This window comes from Thamnophis sirtalis, unplaced genomic scaffold, assembly GCF_051295495.1.
Source record: "Thamnophis sirtalis isolate CommonGarterSnake01/CBP01778 unplaced genomic scaffold, rThaSir2_p1.2 scaffold_9, whole genome shotgun sequence".
Classification (NCBI taxonomy): domain Eukaryota; kingdom Metazoa; phylum Chordata; class Lepidosauria; order Squamata; family Natricidae; genus Thamnophis; species Thamnophis sirtalis.
This window is the reverse complement of record NW_028261389.1, coordinates 53,510,462-53,530,184: the sequence shown is the minus strand read 5'-3', so window position 1 is coordinate 53,530,184 and position 19,723 is coordinate 53,510,462. Positions and strand designations below refer to the sequence as shown.

Sequence of the window (19,723 nt, the reverse complement as noted above, 5' to 3'; positions counted from 1 at the left end):
AAATGTAATGATTCCTCTCCTAACTTGAAAAAGTAAAGACTCTTGAAATGGATTATTTCAAAAGGAACCTTTAATCAGGCAGGATGGAAACCATTAGAAACAAAGCAGCATCTGAAAACCTTTAGGCCATGCAAATGGGATTAAACTGATAATGACCCCTCCCCTTTGTCCTAATACAGATTCTGACCAATACACAAGTGTAAAGATGCTTCCTTAACTCTTCTGCCCTGGGAGTCAATAAAACCTGGCTGTGACCAGGGGGGTCTTTGCCCAGGTTCACCTGGTGCACCAATTGCAACCCTAGCTGGACCGGGAGGCACTTCAGATAGTCACTCACACCCTCATGACCTCAAGACTGGACTACTGTAATGCGCTTTACATGGGGCTGCCCTTGAAAAGTGTTCGAAGACTTCAGCTAGTCCAGAATGCAGCCGCACGAGCGATTGTGGGTGCACCTAGGTACACCCATGTTACACCTATCCTCCGCGAGCTGCACTGGCTGCCCATTGGTCTCCGGACTCACTTCAAGGTGCTAGTTGTTACTTATAAAGCCCTACATGGCATCGGACCTGGGCACCTGAGAGACCGCCTCCTGCCAATTACCTCCCAAAGACCAATTCGATCGCACAAGCTTGGCCTTCTCCGGGTTCCATCTCCCAGCCAATGCTGGCTGGCGACCCCCCGGGGGAGAGCCTTCTCTCTTGCTGCTCCGGCCCTCTGGAACGAGCTCCCTATGGAGATCCGGTCCCTTACTACCCTCCCGGCCTTCTGTAAAGCTACTAAGTCCTGGCTGTTCTGGCAGGCTGGGGGCTGTTAAAGCACCCAGCCCCGTCTTAATTGTGACTGTTGTGGATTTTAAAATTGTTTGTATTGTCTTATTTATTCCCTTCCCTGTTTATTGTGAGCCACCTGGAGTCCTTCGGGAGTGGGCGGCATACAAAACCAATAAACCTAAAACTAAAACTAAAACACATGTTTCCATGGCTATCAATATGCGGACGATACTCAACTGTATCTGTCTGCCTCGTGCCAACTCAGCGAAGCAGTTGAAGTGATGTGCCAGTGCCTGGAGGCTGTCAGGGTCTGGATGGAAGCGAACAAGCTTGCACTCAATCCCGACAAGACTGAGTGGCTATTGATGCTCCCTCCCAAGGATGGTCCAGACATTCCATCTCTTAGTCTGGGGGGTGAAATTATACACCCCTCAGAGAGGGTCCGCAATTTGGGTGTCCTCCTGTATCCGCAGCTGACGTTAGAACATCATCTGTCGGCTGTGATCAGGGGGGCCTTTGCCCAGGTTCGCCTGGTGCACCAGTTGCACCCCTATCTGGACTGGGAGGCCCTTCGGATGGTCACTCACGCCCTCGTCACCTCAAGACTGGATTACTGTAACGCGCTCTACATGGGGCTGCCCCTGAAGAGTGTTCGAAGACTGCAGTTGGTCCAGAATGCAGCCACGCGAGCGATAGTGGGTGTACCTAGGTACACCCACGTTACACCTATCCTCCGCAAGCTGCACTGGCTCACCATTGGTCTCCGGACACGCTTTAAGGTGCTAGTCGTTACTTTTAAAGCCCTACATGGTCTAGGACCTGGTTACCTGAGAGACTGCCTCCTGCCTTTACTTCCCAGCGACTAATAAGATCACACAGATTGGGCCTCCTCCGGGTGCCATCGGCCGGTCAATGTTGGTTGGCGGCTCCCCGGGGGAGGGCCTTCTCTGTAGCTGCTCCGGCCCTATGGAACAATCTCCCCGTAGAGATCCGGACCCTTACTACTCTTCCGGCCTTCTGTAAAGCTACTAAGATCTGGCTGTTCCGGCAGGCCTGGGGCTGTTGATTAGTATCCAGCCCCACTTTAAGCAGTATGCATGTTGTGTAATTTTAATGATTATATTCTTATTTTAATTTTTAAATATATCCCTTGTCTTGTCTGTGAGCCGCCCAGAGTCCCTAGGAGTGGGCGGCATACAAATGTCAATAAACCAAAACCTAAATCTATCTCTAGTTAGACATTAAAGTAAGATATCCCACATAGCTATCATAAACATCCCTCCTTTAGTCTCCCGGTTGTAAAGTTGTAAAACTCAGTTATTACAAATGTAGCTAATGATTTAATTCCGAGGCTCCCCTCCTCCCAATTGAATGGCAGTATCACGTTTAGGGATCTGACATGTTGCCGTTATTTAGAAAAAGGAGAGATCCACCTGTGAAAAAATAGGAAAAGAAATTGCATCATAGTATTTTAACAAGGTTTATCAGGGTATTGAGAGTGAAATTTTTTCAATAGGACAGGGGCCCTAATGTGGTGTTTCTCTACCCATTTATTTTGGGATGTAGGTAAATGCTTCCAAGCAACTGAGTATTGAGTTTTCCCCGTGTGGGTCCTAGAGTCCAGGATTTCCTTAATTTCAAAATGTTGTTCGCCTTCTATCATGATAGGAGCAGGAGGTGTAGCTGCATGTGATCTGAGTTGTGAGATTACTTCTCGTTTGAGTAAACTAATGTGAAACACTGGATGGACTTTCCTGAGTGTCTTTGGCAAGAGTAATTCTACTGTTACTAGGTTGATAACTTTGGTGATCGGGAAAGATACGATGAAATGTGGCCCTAATTTCTTTGATGGTTGCCACAACTTCAGGAATTTTGTCGATAGGTATATATCTCCAACATGGAAGGGTTTGGGATCTACTCTTTTTTTTTGTCAGCTTGAGTTTTGAAAGCCTCTCTAGCTTCCTGTAATGCTAATCTAACCACTGGCCATGTGTTTCGTAGGTTGTCTATCCATTCTTTTAGTGAGAGGATGGTGGGTTCCTCTGTGGGTAGTTCAGGCATGGGGTTGATTTCCTGGCCTGTTGCTACTCTAAAAGGGGTGAACCCAGTGCTTGAGTGCACAGCGTTATTGAAGGCCACTTCTGCAAAAGGTAAAAGATCAACCCAGTTGTTCTGTTGAAAATTAATAAAACATCTTAGGTATTGTTCTAGAACATCTTCCGATTTTCAGTTTGACCATTGGTGCACGAATGGTGACTGGAGCTCAGTCCTTGGATGGTGCTCAGTAAGTTTAAGAATGCCCCCCAAAATTTTGAGGTCAATTGGACCCTTCTGCTGGAGTTGATTCTCTGTGGGGCTCCATGAAGGCGATAAATGTGTATCAGGAATAACGTGGCTAGACTTTTGGCAGTTGGGATCGTTTGGCATGGTATAAAATGTGTCTTTTGAAAACAAGTCTGTTACGACTCAAATGACAGTATTCCCTGTGCTTTCTGGTAGTTCGACAATAAAATCCATAGCTATCTCCTTCCAAGGTGCTGAGGGCTCGGCTACTTTCTGTAACAGTCATGGCATTTTTCCTTAGCATCTTTTAGCTGCCGCACAAATTGGACAGATGGCTACATAGCTCTCTATATCCTTTTTTAGTGATGGCCACCAAAATTGCCTTTTAATTAGATGTAAAGTTTTTACAAAACCAAAGTGTCCTGCTAGTTTGGAATCATGGCACCTTTCCATTAAGTACAGTCTTTGGCTGGCTGGAACATACAACTTTCCTCCCACCCAAGCTAGGTTATCTTTCATCAGGCAGCTGTCTTTGTGGCTCAAAAACCACTTATCGGTGGTTAAAGCTTGTTTAAAAGTTTGGGTGGTGTCATTGTCCTCCAGAGTGTCTCGTTTTCCCTGGGATCTGGTGGTTATTCTAGCGGCTAGTTGATTGTCTTGTATCATGGGTTTGATTACGTTTGGCTTCATACTATTGTATTGCAGTTTCCTGCATCTGCCAGGAAACTCCCCCCCCCCCGGAAGGTATCTGAGCGTAAATTCAAACCGTTTAAAGTACTGAGCCCATCGTACTTGTTTTGGAGAGAGTTTCCTTGGGGTCTTTAGGGCTTCTAAATTTTTATGATCTGTCCAGACTTCAAAAGGAATCTTACTCCCCTCTAGGTAATGTCTCCAGGTTAAAAGAGCCCATCAAACTGCATAAGCCTCTTTCTCCCAAATGGCTCACCTTTGCTCAGATTCATTCAATTTTTTTGGATATGTAGGGGCATGGTTGTAATTGGTCTTCCTCATTTTTCTGAAGTAGGACGGCTCCTGTTGCCACATCGCTAGCATCTGCTTGTATGATGAACGGTTTCTCTGTGTCTGGGTGCTTTAGGATTGGTTCTGCCAAAAACCGTCGTTTAAATTTTTCAAATGCCACTTGGCATTCCATTGTCCAGTTCAAAGGCTGCTTTGATTTCAGGTTTTCCTCCCCCTTCATTTTTAAGAGCTTGGTGATGGGGAGAGCAATTTGGGCAGAAGCAGGGATAAACTGCCGGTAAAAGTTTGCAAATCCCAGGAAGCTTTGCAACTGTTTGCGTGTTCTGGGTGGTTCCCAGTCAAGTACCGATTGCACTTTCGAAGGATCCATTTCTATGCTCAGGTGTGAAATGCGGTATCCTAAGTAATCAATTTTTTTCTTGGTGGAATTCGCATTTGGAGAGTTTAGCATAAAGTTTTGCAGAGCGAAGTTTGTTCAGAACCACCCGAACTAGTTTTACATGTTCTGCCTTGGTCTCAGAATATAATAAAATGTCATCAATATAGACTATGCAGCTCTTATATAGATGCTCCTGCAACACTTCATTTATTAATTGCATAAATACTGCAGGGGCCACTTGTAGCCCAAATATAGCACTTTGAATTGATAGCATCCAAGAGGGGTGTTAAATGTTGTTTTCCATTCATCTCCCTCCTTAATTCTGATACGGTAGTAAGCCTCCCTTAAATCTAGCTTTGAAAAAATTATCCCTTTAGCTAGGTGTGCTAGCATATCCTTCATGAGTGGGAGGACATATACATTTTCCATACTGATCAAATTTAAATTTCGAAAGGCTGGTTCAATGAAACCCCTTGCTAGGTTTTTTTCAATGAATGCCCTCAGTTCTTCCAGCTCCCTTGGAGACATGCTATACATCTTGGGTTTAGGGAGTTTGGCTCGGGTAGGATTTCTATCGCACAGTCAGTGGAGCAATGGGGTGGAAACTCATCAGATGCTTTTTCGTTAAAAACCTCAACCATCCTTATATTCTTTGAGTAAGCCCTGGGTTGGCATAGTGTAAGCAGGTATTGCTGTTTCTAGGTGTTCTGCCCCCTCAGTTTCTCTGTCTGGATTCTCAGCAAAAGTCACATGCATCTGTACTCTTATGGTGCCTTGCTTCCAATTAATTTTGGGGTTCCATTTTTTCAGCCATGCAAGACCCAGAACTAGTGCCCATTCCATGCCAGGTGCCACTATAAATGTAAGCATTTCCTCGTGGTTTCCGATGCCTATCTGTAGAGGCTCAGTGGCAAATGAAGCTGGCTCCCCCTCTACTATTGACCCCATCTAGTTGGCAAAAAGCTATGGGGCTTTTCAGTTTTCTTACATTAATCCTCAACTTCCTTACCAGGGTTGGGCTGATCAAACAGCGGGTGCACCCCGAGTCCACTAAAGCTGAGATTTTCACCCCCCTCTCCCAGTTGGGGATAAACAGTCTCAGGGGCAAGGTAATTGGTTTCATTGGTTGGCTTACCAGTGGTTCATCCTCTGGTTCACTTCCAGATGAGTATGGTTCCTCCTGCTGTGAAGCCGGGGTTTCCTCCTCAAAGAAGGGAGGGGGTGGAAATTCTACGGTCTCCCTACTCCTCAGGGCCATCTCCTTTCCACGCTGGCCAGGTTTCGTAGGTTTCCCCCCCCAATGTGCGGTGTGGTTTCTTAGCCAGTGCCTGAGAACGGCATTCTGCAGCTCGGTGCCCCTCTTTTCCACACTTGAAACAGACTAAGGATTTTGGAGAAGGTGTCATTTGCGGTTTAAAAGTTCTTGTTTCCATTGGGATGGGGATTTCTTCCACATTCGTCCTGCCCAGTACTGATTTCTGGCCATGTCAATCTCTGCCTCTTCAGCAATACCACTCATGTAGATGGGTTGGGGCCCCTTGGGCCACACAAGCATTGTAGAGTTCATCATTCAGCCCATCTTTGAACCATCTTACCAGGATATTGTCTGGCCAGTTCACATGAAATGCCAGGTCTCGCAATTCTTTGGTATACTCTGCCACTGGCTGGCGTCCCTGCTTCACAACTTTAATACGGTTGCGTGCTTTGTGGTCTGCGAGGGGGGCCTCGAACCGTTGTCGCAGGGCCATCATGAAACGATCAAAGTCCCGCAGTTCTGATGCATCGGCATCATGTATAGTCACCAGGCATCTGGCGGCGGCTCCTTCCAGGGCTAGGGTGACCTTGGACACTCGGGCTCCTTGGATGACCTTCCAGGGCTAGGGTGACCTTCCAGGGCTAGGGTGACCTTGGACACTCGGGCTCCTTGGGTTTGAAAATCACACCCATATTCTTGCATGTAGGTGTGCCACAAAGAATCCCAATTCTTTAGGGTTCCCATCAAATTTTACCCCAGGGAAGGCGTTTTCCTTTCTAACTGCAGGTTTTGGGGTTGGTTTGGAGTAGCCACCAACCCATGCACCAATTGGAGAGTTTTCTGGGTTCCTAGCTGTTGCTGCTGTGCCGTCAGCTTGATCAGCAGGGACCAAAGGGGGGTTAGTTCATCCCCATTTGCCGCCCTTCCAACGCTTCTTGATTGCCGGTCTGGCTCCCCCTGGTTGTTGAGATTTTCCAAAATTTCCATCACCAACATGCCTCTTCAGAGGATCCTCTCTCAGCGAGGCTTCATTTAGTTCCTCCTGGTTAGAGGGGGCTTCTAATTCCATTTTCCACCCTGGTTTTTGGCTACCTCGAGTAAGAGTGACTCCCCTGGTTCTCCCTTCCCAGCCATCTTTCATCCCGATTCTGATTGATCAACGGGGCTTTTTGGGGTCCTCCAAGGTCACATTGTTTTCTCCGCCAGGGTACAAGGAGTAGGTCTCTGGTTGTGGGTAGGTTTCCATCTCCCTCCAGCAGTCAGTTCCCCCTTGTTCGCTGTTATTCTCAGACATGGTTTGCTGGGTCCCCTCGCTAGAGTAAAATGTTGTCTGTCCTGGTTGACCATTTTGCAGAGAGATGCTGCTTTATGCAATGACTCCTTTCCTAACTTGAGAAAGTAAAGACTCTTGAAACGGATTATTTCAAAAGGAACCTTTAATCAGGCAGGATGGAAACCATTAGAGGCAAACCAGCATCTGAAAACCTTTTGGCCATGCAAATGGGATTAAGCTGATAATGACCCCTCCCTTTGTCCTAATGCAGATTCAGCCCAATACACAAGTGTGAAGATGCTTCCTTAACTCTTCTGCCCTGGGAGTCAATAAAACACACGTTCCCATGGCTATCTCTAGTTAGATATTAAAGTAAGTTATCCCACATGGCTATCATAAACAACAGAAATGTTGGGACCTTCAGTCTCCCGGTGACAGGAAACCAGTTGTAAAGTTATAAAACTCAGTTGTTACAGATGTAGCTAATGATTTAACTCCAAGTCTTCCCTTCTCCCAATTGAATGGCAGTATCACATTTAGGGATCTGACAGTAAATTTTAAACCCTTTGTCCACATATTTTCCCATTGTTCGAGCATCATGCTGTTCCAAAATTCCTTGAAACCACTGAATCATACAATGTTTTACATATTCACTTTCCAAATTCAATTTAAATAACATTTTACAGCTCTTAGCAATAATATGTTCATCATTTCCACATAATAAAATTTCCAATTCATTTTTAACAAAGTCAAATCCAAAGCACTGCTTATCTAGTTTAAATCTTTCTTTCAGTTGTTGATAAGTAAACCAATGGCAAACATAACCTTCTGATTCAAGTTCTTCCGTCGGTTTTAATATTGAGTCACCCGAGTTAAAAGATAAAATTTTACCATACATCAACCAGTTTGGTTTTGCCACCATTTCTTTATTAAAGAAAGCTTCCTGGGGTGACAACCAGCGGCAACTTTGTAGAGAGCCTTATCTTATATTTATTCCAAAGCCCCGCCCACTCACCGGCCCCCACCCTTTGGCCCCTGCCTCCTAATAATTTGCCTCCTTGCAGCAAACAGCAAACAGCCTGGTCAGCTTCAGCACAGCCTAATTTAGCACGAGCAGCTGATTGGCAGTTGGATCGGCCTTCCAGATCCCTGCCACCAGGAACAGGCTGAAAATGGGACACGCAGAGGCCAAAAATATGGGGTGTGTGAAGGCCAAAAATGGGGCATGCAGAAACCAAAAATGAGGAGCACAGAGGCTATAGGCAGTGGCGGCCAGTAATGGATGGTGGTGATCCCCGCAGCCTGGAATAGCTGATTGGCAGTATTCTGGGAGGTCAATCCAACCAATCCAATCAGCTGCTTGTGCTAAATCAGGCTGTTTGCTGCAGAGGCAGTTTTTTTTCTTGTTTTCCTCCCCAAAAGCTAGGTGCGTCTTATGTTCCAGAGCATCTTATAGTGGGAAAAATACAGTAATTGTTTTGAAACAGTATTTGTCAACGAAACCCCTAAATATTTCACCTTTTTCTCAACCCTAAAATCCAACTTTATATCACTATCCTGCGAAGACATATTCTTTTTTTTAAATTATACATTTTATTGTTAAAAAAGAAACGGGTGGACATGGTGAAACTGTCTTAGCGAGCTCTCCGCCATACAGAGTATAACACAAGTCTCTTGCATATTCAATACAGGTTACTACTTACTAATTATATATACATGTTTAACCTCTTCTACACGCTTGCAGTTACATTTACAATTATATACCACCTATATTGCCTCTTGTTTCAATCTATGCATCTTTGTGTTTGTTGGTTCCTACTTCCCTTCCTTAAATCCATCCACTAATAAAATCTATCCCAAATCTCATATTATACTTTGTCTCCCCTTTATTTTTCAGTTCTAGTTTTAGTCTATCACATTCTGCACAATCAAGTATTTTCTTTGTTATTTCCCTTTCTTTAGGTACGTTTCCACTCTTCCATTGTTGGGCATAAACAATTCTCACAGCTGTTATGATATGTAGTGTTAAATATGCTAACCCTTTGCTTAAATCCTCTTTGATAATTCCTAGTAGGAATATTTCTGGTTTGAGTTCCAATTTCTGCCAGTCATTTCTTCTAACCACCTTCAAATTATCTGCCAATATTATTTTGCTTTCCTACATGACCACCACAGGTGGTAGTAGGTGCCCGGTGTTTGATCATATTTCGAACATTTAGTTGATAAATGTTTATACATTTTGGCTAGCCTAGCTGGCGATAGATACCACCTATGGAATATTTTATATAAGTTATCTTTGTATAATTTGACCAAGATTAGTTTCCTATTCTTTTCCCACATTTTTTCCCATGTTTCCAATTTCCAATGTCCAGGGCTGCGGAACCAGGTCATCAGTGGGGTTGTCTCATGACTCCTATGGGGGCAGGCATGGAGGCGTGAGGACCCCTAAAAGACAAGGAAGAGCTAGTGCATGCGCCACAGACAGATCATCTGCTTTTCTGGTTTCAGGTGTGCATGTACGCACCCATTTTGGCACTCGGTGCCGAATAGGTTTATGCACGCTCCTGTTTTGGTACTCGGTGCTGAAAAGGTTTGCTAACCCAATCCAATCCTACCCATTGGGTCCGGGTCCAGCGTCTCTGAAAAGGGTCAAGTCAGATCACACTGCTGATTATCACAAGTCTTCTTCTGGTCCATGTCTTTGTTGAGAAACTGGAGGCAGCCAAGTCCAGGAGGTGTATCTGAAGACTTTAAAATAACTCAGTCACTGGGCAGACAAATAGAAGTTGAACCCATGCTTGGATTCTCCCGCAGCACACAGAGAACTTCCGTTCAGGTAAGACAATGGTCTTTCTCTTCCATGAGCGACAGGACAGCATCAGGGCATTGACAGCCCAGATTTGGACAGACAAGGTTGTTTCGTTGGCGCTGTTGTCCCAGGTTTTAGGGCAACTAATTTTCTGCATCTTCCCAGGCCCCTACAGTGGGTTTTGCTGCCCTACCAGAAGGCGTGGCACAGCACTTTGACAGCGAAAGTGCGGGTGCCACCAAGGGTGCTTCAGTCACTCTGCTGGTGGGGGTCTGGAGCCATTGGCAAGGGTTGTGTCTTCAAGGAGACGGACAGGATAACATCAGACACCAGCCTTTTTGGCTGGGGGGGGGGGCATTTCAAGGACCAGGTGGCCCAAGGGTGATGGACACCATAGGAGCTATGCCACAATATCAACTGGCTTGAGCTCAGGGTGACACCTAGCCCTCCAGCAGCAGATAACTGGGCACCATGTCCCCTCCTGATGGATAATGTGGCAACGAAGGCCCACATCAATTGCCAGGGAGGAGTTGGTCGAAGTCCCTCATAACAGAATCAGAGATATTGTGCCGGGGGGCAGAGACTCACTTGCTCTTGTTCAGGGCAGAACACATTGCGGGAGTATCCAATGTACAGGAAGACTGGTAGAGCAGGGCCACTGTCAATCACTCGGAGTGGTGCCTGCATATCAGCCTGTTTGTGGAACTATCAGAACAGTTCGGCCACCCGATTCTGGATCTCTTCGCCTCTCCAGCGAACTCTCACCTTCCTAGGTTCTTCACGAGGTTCCCAGCTCCAGGGCAAAGGGAGTAGACACACTAAAAATGCCCATGGCCTAGGGGTCTACTATATGTCTTCCTCCTGTTGCCTCTGATCCCAGCTGTAGTCAGGAAGGTGTTGACAGAGAGGGTGGAGGTTTTGTTGGTAGCTTCCCACTGGCCCAGACAACTGTGGTTTACCAATCTGGTTGGCTTGTCAGTCGCCCACCTTAGACAATTCCCGCAGAGAGGGTCCCCCTCAGCCAGGGGCCCATCATTCATCCAGAGCCCCAGTGGTTGTGCTTGACTGTTTGTCGATTGAGCGGAAGCTGCTGAAAAGGGAGATGCTCTAATAGGGTCATAAGGATGATTCAGGGAGCCTGACAGACTTCTACCACCTGCATTTACAATGTGACATGGAAGATCTTTAGTGACTGATGTGAGAAGGGCCATTTAGATCCCACTTTGACTTTGGTGGCAGACATACTGGAATTCCTGCAGGAAGGCCTAGAGAAAGGCCTCTGCCCGAGCACCCTATGACACCAGGTCACTGCCCTGGCCTCAGTTCTGTAGGTGGTGGGTTAGTTCCCTTGCTCACCATCCCAGGGTTCGAGCCTTCCTCAGGGTCTCATCCAATTTGAAGCCCCCAGCTGTACACGGCTACCCCGCCTGGGATTTGCCCAAAGTGTTACAGGCCCTTACCACGGCACCATTTGAACCCTTAAGGGTGGCCAGCCTTTGTCTCCTTTTGTGTAAGGTGGCATTCTTGGTGGCCATTATGTCTGCAAGAGAGGAGAAACGATCTGCTTTCATCTGAACAGGGTGGTCCTGCGAGTAGATGCTGCCTTTATGCCAAAGGTTAACTCCTTGTTTCACTGAGCACAAGAGTTGATCCTGCCAGACTTTTGTCCTTGGCTTCAGCATGCCTTGGAATGGCAATGGATGTAGGGAGGACCCTCCACATTTACATCTCCAGGACCTTTTCAGGAAGACCGAGGCCCTGTTCGTATCCTTTCAGCCGTCAACTCTGGGCCACAGGGTGACATCTTCCATGGTGGGTCGTTAGTTGCGAGCTTGTATTGCCAGAGCTACGGCGGCCTGGGCTACACAAGCTTCTGTGGAGGAGATTTGTTGGGTGGCAACTTCGACATTGCCGGTGTTGTTCAACCGACATTACAGACTGGATGCATACTCTTCAGCAGAGGCAGCATTCAGTAGGCATGTTCTGCAGCGAGTTCATGAGGAGGCCGGCACTTTGGACCAAGACAGATCATGCCTGTAGGACTGCCAAGCCTTTAGTATGTCCCATCCTGGACTATCCCATTGATACCATAGAGAAGGGGCATTGGTCTTACCTGAGATCCCCTTTGTCATGAAGATCAACGAGAGAGTCCAGACCCACCTGGTTGACTGCTTGGCCAGTGGCCAGGAAGGGAAGAAATTTGGACTGGACAGAGTACAAGATTTGATTCGCTTCGTCTTCGTTGTTCGAGGACCGTTTCCAGGGAGGCATGTCTTCAGAATTTCAACTCAGTCAAAGAGCTAGCAGGTTAGAGTAACCCATCCTGGACTCTTCCATCGATCTTCATGAGAAAGGACTTCTCTCTAGTTTTCATCAAAAATTCTTATATTAAAAGAGTTTTTTCTACTGCTTAAATGAGATCTGAACAGAATTTGTCAACATTTTCTTTACATTCATGGGTATAGTATATGCAGCCTTCATTTAGTGACTGCCTCATTGGTCACAGACAGCGATGAAAAAGAAATTTACAACCAATGTTTGCATTTATGACCTTCAGAGGTCTGTAAAGCAAAGGAAATCTGAAGTAAGGTCAGAAGTGTTATCATGGTTTAGTTTAGTTGCAACTGAGATCCCTAAATGAGGAGTATCTATACTTGTTTTGCTGGTAAAAGGTAATAAACACAATCCCATAAAAAGCTTTCATTTGGATTTTGGTTTCAAAGAAAATATCTTTGAATTATGTGAATAATAATTAATAATACATTGAAGGGGAGCATAATATTCATTTGTCTCTTCTTTCTTGTCCATAGGTTTCATTAATGTAGTGAGCATAATAAAATGAAGAATAATTATAGGAAGATCTAAAAACTGTATGCCAAGAGTTCCAGTTACTCTACTCACCATGAGAACATTATGTAAGTGTAATTATGAACTGGAATAGCCATAACAACAAGTCAGCCAATGGGAAGTGTTCGGTGACTGAAAGCCATGTCAGACAGCTCAGAGCCTGGGCATGGCTTAGGTTCACTGGTGTGTGTGTGTATATGTATATGTATGTCTGTGTGTGTGTGTGTGTGTGTGTGTGTGTGTATGTTGCATTTGTGCTGATAAATAAATAAAGGGAGACTAGTATAGATCTATTTCAAGCTATTTAGCTCTCATCAGCTAGTCATACCCTTACTGGGAATCGAACCTGGGCTGTATTACATATCAGGCAGTTATATTAGCCACTAAGCCACAGGCTCTCTTCCTTTATCAGCTAGGCCAGGGAAATAGGTATGTTTTGTGTCACAACCCCTGGTATGCCCAAATATGGGAGGAAGCATACTGCTTCCTTTCTCTGTCTATCGGCTCATCACAAGAGACCATCACGACAGAAAGCCATTATTTTTATTGTTGCCTTTGTTACATTTGTGTTGCATTTGTGCTGATGAATAAATAAAGGGAGACTAGTATAGATCTATTTCAAGCTATTTAGCTCTCATCAGCTAGCCATATCCTTACTGGGAATCGAACCTGGGCTGAAATAGGTATGTATTATGTCACAACCCCTGGTATGCCCAAATATTCCCTATTTCTAAATAGAAAGCAGACTCAAACCCACACTGATGATGAGGCATGACCAAGGACCAGAAGCCAGACCGCAACTGCACCATTAGCCAATTTAAAGCTGTCCAATCCTTACATGAAGCACAAACCCCAAACAATCAGAACACATCTCCACCCAATCAGAACACAGCCAAGCTCCCACCCAATCAGCTCAAACCCCCACTGGCAGTTAAAAGGAAGAAACAGCTGAGATCTCACATTGCTCCTGGAAACCCGAATAACCAAAGACCTATATACTAACACCCGCGAAAACCTCAGGAAACAAATACATACATACATATATATGTTGTGGCTCGGTAGGAGCCTTTGGAGCTGCTATCAGACACTGACACAGAAACCTCCTGTGAGTGGTTTCAGGATGCTCACAGGAGAAGATAACAAGCAGCTGTTGCTCGTTAAGGATCTCCTCCTGAGGATAAAAGACTGATGGTGCCACGCCCTAGTTGCAGAAGTCAACGTTCGTTCCATCCCGTTCCGTTCCTGTTCTAGTCAAGTCTCTGTTTGTTTGCAATCGAGAAGAAGCAGTTGGATAAGTGATTTGATTTATATAAACCTGTTTTGCTGTAGTTTACTTTTGCCAAAGTATTTATCTATGTTTATTTTGGGCTCGCAGCCAGCAAGAGCCGGGACTGATAAAAACATTCCTTTGCAAGCTGTGTGTAGCTGTCGTTTCTGACCGAATGAGGTCAGAACAGTTTGACTTCTGCCCAGACAAACCTCCATTCATAAAATTATGGAGCAGCTTCACGCTGAGAATGCCAGGCTGGCCCAGCAAATAACAATATTGGCTAAGCAAATTTCTCAGCTGCAGAGAGCTGCAAACCCCCTCCCCCCCCCCCCCCAGCCAAGGAGGAAGTGCCCAGTGGCTATGCCGGATAAGTTTGATGGAAATCAAGCCATGTTTGCCGCATTTCTGGGACAATGCCAGCTGTCCCTAGTTTGAGAGCGGTGGACTTTCCCACTGACCGGACGAAGGTGGGATTTATTATTAGTTGGCGCTCAGGCACAGCTGCCCGTTGGGGCTACCCCCTTGTTAACCCAGCCGAGCCCATTGTTGGATGACTTCCAGGGTTTTTGTCAATACTTTAAGCGTATGTTTGGGGATCCTATTAAGGGGGAAACAGCAACCAGAAGTCTTAAGTTACTGCAGCAGGGGAGTGGTTCATTGCAAGACTATGTAAGTGAATTCAGGCTGCGTAGCCAGGATTCAGCGTGGAATGAACCAGCTCTGATGGACACTTTCCAAGACGGGTTGTCTGATGCCTTGCAAGATGAACTGGTGAGGGTGGACAGGCCACCGACGTTTGACGCGTTGGTCCACTTGTGCCTCCGGATAGATGCCCAGCTGCAGAGGCGGAGGCCTCGCTGTGCATTCCAGGAGACCACTAGCATGCTGGTTCATCAAGAGACTGCAGTGGAATGGGAGGAGCCCATGGAGTTGGGTGCTGTCAGACCTCAAGTGTCACGTACAGAGATGGACAGACGACGTGCTGAGGGGTTGTGTTTCTACTGTGGGGATCCTGGACACCTGGCTGGGAGTTGCCCCAAGAAGAATAGAAGGGTTGTGCGGACTGCGGCCGTCCCTCAGCAATGAACTATCGTGTCAGACAACCGGCACGTTTGTGCGGCTCTGATACCCCGCTCGCACAATGTAGCGTGCGTTCGTGGGGTGTGGAATCCCATGGCGGATGCCCTGCCTAGGAAATCAGAGAACTCTGACCCTGCGGACTCGCTTCCACCTCGGACTGTTCTACCCGTCGCATCCTGTGCTGCAGTTTATCATCCCGTGAGCATACAATCTCTGATACGGGATGCACAGCGGGGTGACGAATGGGTAAAGCGACGAAAGGCGGAAGTAGGGCTGGCTTCCCCGTGGACTTTGTAGGGGGATCTTTTGAAGTATCGGGGCCGGCTCTATGTTCCCGCAGGGCACATCCGTAGACAGGTGCTCTCTCAGGTTCATGGTGCTTCTGCAGCGAGACATTGGGGGTTTTTCTGGACATTGCGCTTGGTATCCTGTAGGTTTTGGTGGCCCCGCTTAAGAAATGACATGTGGAAGTGCGTGGAGTTGTGTATCCAGTGCCAATGGGCCAGGTCTGCAAGGAGGGTTTCTCCAAGATTACAGCCCTTGCAGACCCCGGTCCCCGCAGCACAGGACTTCGTTTCTAGGATCCTGGCGGGTTACCAGTGTCTTGGTCTGTGTTCCGTGGGGGCCGTCACCAACCCTTCCGGGCCGCATCCCGAGTGTCGGAACCGGGGGACGGGCCCTGCGGTGGGGGATAGTGTGATGGCCCGGCAGGAGTCAGTGGAGCTGCTGCCAGACTCCGATGGCGGGGGGTCTTATGAGTTGGCCTTGGTCCTGGACAGGGTGTTGTGGCCAGGCTGGAGCTACTAGAGCTGCCGCCAGAATCTGGCAGTACGGGGGCTGGTGAGTCGGCCTTGGAGAGGGTGGAGGACCCTGGACGGGGTGTCGACGCCGCGCAGGCCGGAAAGAGACGTGGTGGCCACCAGATACCTGGGGAGCATTGGATCAAGGGGAATGTTCCTGAAGGTATTTGGGAATTATATAAGGAGGCACACATGCTGGGGGTTGTTCAACGTAAGGAACAAAGGAGGAAACACAGGAGATGACTGCGGGCCTATCTTATGGACAACCCATCCCGACCGCATCCGGACCATCAGATCTGGGGGAAGGGCCCTGCGGTGAGGGATAGTGTTGTGGCTCGGTAGGAGCCTTTGGAATTGCTATCAGACTCTGACACAGAAACTTTCTGTGAGTGGTTTCAGGATGCTCACAGGAGAAGATAACAAGCAGCTGTGGCTCGTTAAGTATCTCCTGTGGATAAAAGACTGATGGTGCCACGCCCTAGTTGCAGAAGTCAACGTTCGTTCCATCCCGTTCCGTTCCTGTTCTAGTCAAGTCTCTGTTTGTTTGCAATCATTGAGAAGAAGCAGTTGGATAAGTGATTTGATTTATATAAACCTGTTTTGCTGTAGTTTACTTTTGCCAGAGAATTTATCTGTGTTTATTTTGGGCTCGCAGCCAGCAAGAGCTGGGACTGATAAAAGCATTCCTTTGCAAGCTGTGTGTAGCTGTCGTTTCTGAACGAACAAGGTGTGGGTCAGAATGTTTGTGTGTGTGTGTGTGTGTGTGTGTTGCATTTGTGCTGATAAATAAATAAAGGTATATATATATGTATGTATCCTCTGGATATTCGGTATTCTAGGTAATCTAGGGAGGTGTTGTGGAATTCACATTTAAACAGCTTCGCATAGAGTTTGGCAGCTAGGAGTTTTTTCAGCACTTGCTGCACCAGCTTTACATGCTCTTCACGCGTTTCACTGAATATAAGAATGTCATCTAGGTAAACTAGGACCCTCTTGTATAGGTGCTCATGTAGTACCTCATTTATTAGTTGCATGAAGACTGCTCCTTTTTTTGAGTTTTTATTTTTTAAACAAACATAAACAAACAAGACATAAAACATAAAACCATATTTCATCACATACAGTGTGTCGATTGGTTAAAAGGTTTTTTTGCATCCTTTCTATAGTCATCACTTGCAATTTATATGAATTCACATATTATCAAATCCAATATATTTATTTACATTATTATCATTGTACCTTATTTGTTTGACTATCACTATTTATTTCTTCACTTTCAACGAATTATACTAAATATTGGGATCATTTATATTATAATAATTCATTACATCATCTTCCATCTATCCAATAATAATATATCTTTACATTATATTCAATGTCATTCTATTATTTTTGTATTGGTAATATTCTCTAGTATCTTTCATTTCCATGTTTTTTTATCTAACCATTCATAAAATATATCCCATGTCTCATAAAATTGTTTTATCTTCTTGTTCTCTAATTTCAAATGTCAATTTACTCATTTCTGCACATTCCATTATTTTGTAGATAACTTCCTCCTGCGTTGGTATTTTCTTATTTTTCCAATTTTTAGTAAATACAATTCTAGCTGCCGTTAACACATTTATAATTAAATATTTCAATTCTTTATTGTATGTTTCCGGTATAATTCCCCCAAAAAAGATTTCTGGTTTAAAGTCTATATGTTTTTGTATCATTTTTTCCAACCAGGTGTGGATTTTAGTCCAATAATTTTTAGCTTCTATACAAGTCCACCACATATGGTATATGAACCCGGTATCTGATGACATTTCCAACACTTTTCCGATTTATTCTTGAACATTCTTGCTATTCTTGTTGGGGATAGGTGCCAGCTGTAAAACATCCTATACAAATTTTCTTTATATGCTGTTGACATTATCATTTTATAATTTTGAGACCACAATTTCTGCCAATTCTCTAAGTCAATCCCATATCCAAAGTTTTTCCCCCATGCAATCATAGATTCTTTAACTTGTTCTTCTTCTATCTTAATATCCATATAATTTTTAAATTACCTTTTCAAAATTTTATCTAATTCAATCATTTTATCATGGAAACCTTCAATTTTATGATCTTTATCGTATCTGGAATGTATTTACGCATATGAAAACCAGTTCATCTTTATACCCTGCTGTTCCAGTTCTTGCATAGATTTAAGTTCACCCTTTGCATTCAATATTTCACCATATCTAGCTGTTTGCTCCTTTTTGTACATTATTGGATGTGAAAAAGCTTCAATAGTTGATAACCAGACTGGAATTTTTAAGTAATGTTGCCTTTTAATCTTTTCCCAATTTAATAGCAAAGCCTCGCATATATAATGTCTTCTAAAATACCCCTGCATTTTAGTTCCCTTGTACCATAGGAAAACGTCCCATCCCAACAACAAATCATGTCCTTCTGTCAATAATCTAGAATTTCTTAATGTTATCCATTCCTTAACCCACATCAAACTTGTTGCCTGATAATGTAATTCCCAGTTAGGTAAGCCAAATCCTCCTCTTATTCTAGCATCTTGTAACAATTTTAGTTTTATTCTTGCTTTCTTTCCCTGCTAAATATATTTCAACACTATTTTATTTAAATTGTCAAAATAATCTTTCCCTTATCTAATTGGACTTGTCTGGAACAAATATAAAATCCTGGGTAGTATGTTCATCTTGATTGTTGATATTCTCCCTATTATTGATAGTTGTAAATTTCCCCCTTTTGCCAAATCTGTCGCAATCTGTTGTTTAACTTTATGGTAATTGTTCTCTTTAAGTGTACTACATCTTGCTGTCAAATATATCCCCAAGTACTTGACCTTATTTGTGACTTGAATCTGCAAAGCTCCCGCCAATTCTTCCTTTTGTCTTAATAACATATCTTTGTCAAAATCTTCATTTTGTCTTTATTTATTTTCAAACCTGCTACTTTTCTATATTCCTCTATTTTTTCTATTAATTTAGGTGCAGTTTCTAGTGGGTGCTCTAAGATGAAGACCAGGTCATCTGCAAATGCCTACAATTTATATTCTTCCTTTTTAATTTTCATTCCTTTTATGTCTTTTTCTTCTTTGATGTTTCTATTTAGGACTTCTAATGTTAAGACAAACAACAGTGGACAACCTTGTCACGTCCCTTTCTTTATTTCAATAGGACCTGTCAATTCTCCATTTATCATTATCTTTGCTGTTTGTTTATGGTATATAGTTTGTATGGCTTGAGTAAATTTCTTGCCAAAGCCCATCTGTTCCAGCTGTAACGACATAAATCACCAGTTCACATTGTCAAAGGCTTTCTGTGCATCTAAAAACATCAAAGCCATTTGTTTTTCAGGATGTGCCTCATAGTATTCCAAAGTGTCCAGGATTATTCTCATATTATCTTTAATTTGTCTCTTTGGTAAAAACCCGTTTTGATCCAGGTGAATAAAATTGTTTAAGTATTTTTTAAAACGCTCTGCCAGTATTGAAGCAAATATCTTATAGTCTGAATTTAGCAGAGAAATAGGTCTATAGTTCTTAATTTGAATTGTGTTGGCCTCCTCTTTTTGGTACAAGTGTAATATATGCTTCTGAGTGCGGTTGGTCAGCCAGCTACAAATCAATCTGGTGGTGATGCTGTCCAACTCACATTCTTCTACTTTATCTAGTAGTAGGTTATGGTCTACCTTATCAAATGCCTTACTGAAGTCCAAGAAAACTATATCGACGGCATTACTCTGGTCCACTAATTTTGTCACTTTGTCAAAGAATGCAATAAGATTAGTCTGGCATGATCTGTTTTTGACAAACCCATGTTGGATTTTGGCTATTATTTTGTTTACTTCTAGGTGTTCGCTAATGCATTGCTTGATTATCTTTTCCAGAATCTTTCCTGGTATTGAGGTCAGGCTGATAGGTCTGTAGTTTCCTGGATCTATTTTTTCCCTTTTTTGAAGATGGGAA

General features: G+C 44.4%; 1 protein-coding gene across 25 annotated transcripts in view; it reads left to right on the top strand.

Moving 5' to 3' along the window:
• Positions 1-19,723, top strand: part of NRCAM (neuronal cell adhesion molecule) — a 134,004-nt gene that overhangs the window by 22,971 nt on the left and 91,310 nt on the right. For 6 of the 25 annotated variants that reach the window (XM_087723583.1, XM_087723595.1, XM_087723588.1 and 3 more), the window contains exon 2: positions 12,564-12,668. The exons of the other annotated variants lie outside the window; for them this stretch is intronic. The gene's annotated coding sequence lies outside the window, so the exon portion shown is untranslated. The remainder of the gene's footprint in view (positions 1-12,563; positions 12,669-19,723) is intronic. 25 annotated transcript variants of the gene reach the window in all.